The sequence below is a fragment of the Pteropus alecto genome, unplaced genomic scaffold (assembly GCF_000325575.1).
Source record: "Pteropus alecto unplaced genomic scaffold, ASM32557v1 scaffold156, whole genome shotgun sequence".
In the NCBI taxonomy this organism is placed as follows: domain Eukaryota; kingdom Metazoa; phylum Chordata; class Mammalia; order Chiroptera; family Pteropodidae; genus Pteropus; species Pteropus alecto.
Window position 1 is genome coordinate 4,404,152 of NW_006437746.1, and position 2,015 is coordinate 4,406,166.

Below are 2,015 nucleotides of genomic sequence, written 5' to 3' on the forward strand. Positions count from 1 at the left end.
CACGACATTTTCACATTGTCTCTGGAGGACACAGGTCGACGCCTGCGGTGAAGTGCAGGTCCCAGCTGCCCAGAGTTCATTTTTGCAGATCGCCGAACTCACAGTCTTGCGTCAAGGTCAGAAAATGTCTTGTGACAAAGCATTTTTCCTAGTCCATAAAACACCACGTATCTCTTGCAAACATCAAGCGTTCGAAGCAATCAGACATGACTGGGATGTGGGTGGATTTTTCATCCACACTCTCCTGTCTTGCTTACTGTTATCACTTCGTTTTGATCACTCGTACAGTATGAAACTCAAAAGATTGTCAAGGACCAGTCAGTCCAGTGCCCTGACCTTACAGAGGAAGAGCAGAGTCCACTCCCAGCCCCAGAGCTTCTGATGGGATAGGTCTGGGCCAGCCGGAGCAGTGGCACGTTTTCAATCCCACGTGGTGTTTCTCTACTGCACCTGGGCGGCCATCAGACACACTGAGCACAGCAGGTGAGAGTGGAAGAGGGGGGCCTGGAATTCTTGGGGGCACCCCTAACGTAGGCCACACATTGCAGTCACCCGGGAGGTTTTACAGATAGTGACATCTGAGTCCCACGCCCAGCGATTCCGATTTAATCAGTCTGCAACATGGCCTGTGGTTTTTGACGTTTAGGATCTTCTGGTGATTCTAAGTGTAGCCAAGTTTGAAAAGCACCGCTTCAAGCCCATCCTACTGAGCATGCTGGAGCCAGATCCGCTGTCGGAGGGAGACCCTGCCTGGCTGGGAGTGGGTGGCACGCGGGCCGGGGACAGGCTGGACTCGGCTCCTCAGTTTTCATAATGGAGCGTTAGCACCGTCTTCCCGCGAGTAGTTTTGAAAGCACATGACCCTAGACTTATCTGGCAACATAAAAGCTCTGCGTCAGGCCTCAAGTATTTCGCTTTCATTTCTGGTTTTGGATTAAGCTTTGAGCCATTCGTTCCAAGTGAAAAGTAAATAAAAATGGGATGTCTGGCGCCCATGCTGAGCTTGCGGCTTCAGATTCCAGGGAGAACACGTCTCATGGAGAAAAGGGTCTGTTTGATGCTTCGCAAGTGAATACGGATTTCGCTTATGTTGGCGGAAGAATCGTCCCCCACCCCTTCCTTGTCCCTCCAGTGAACCATCTTTTTTTTAACTCTGTCCAGTAAATTATCCCAGAAGAATTGGAAAACTCTGGCCATCCGTGTCAGGCCCAGATGAGGCAATGATCGTTCTTCAGAGAAAACAACAAAGTTAGTTTTAAAATAGCAATGGCCCATATTTACTCTAAAATTCCTCTGCTCAGATTTATTTCCACTAACTCATATTCTTCAAAAGTCCCTCTTAAGAAAATCACAATGTTTTTCTAGCGTATAATCAAATCGGGACTCTGCTGATGGGTTAACTCACCCCTTTCTGCAGGGTAGTAAGCAGAGCCTGGAAGAAGCAAGAATGAGAATTTCAAAGGCGGGCTGAGCTGGGCTCCTGCCTTGCAGCCGTGGGAGCTCGACAGAAGTGACTTAAAGTCTCTGTATTTGACTTCTTTCCTGTACTTTGGGATGCTATTGTTATCTACCTGGTAGAGTTCTGTTGGGACCGACGGTGTCTCGACCAGCATTGTCCTGGAGAATTTTCTGAAATTATGGCAACGCTCAGTGCCTGCACTGTTCGATATGGCGATCCGGTAGCCACCCCCACACTAGTGCAAAATGTGGCTGATGTGACTGCGCCATTGAATTTTTATCTATTTCTTTTTAATTAATTTAATTTTAATATGGCCAATGGCTACTGTATTGGACATTGTGGGTCTGGCATATGATAGGTGTTCAATGAATATCATTGTAACTTGGACTCGGGCATCGGGGATTCCCAGGCTTAAATTCCTAGGCAGGTTCGTTCACGTGTCTTAGCCTCGGTTTCCTCGTCTGTAATGTGGGGTTGATAATACCCCTGCCACTCAGGTTTGTCCAGAGGATTAAATGAGAAATTGCACGTTAAAGGTTTAGTGCAGTGCCTGGCA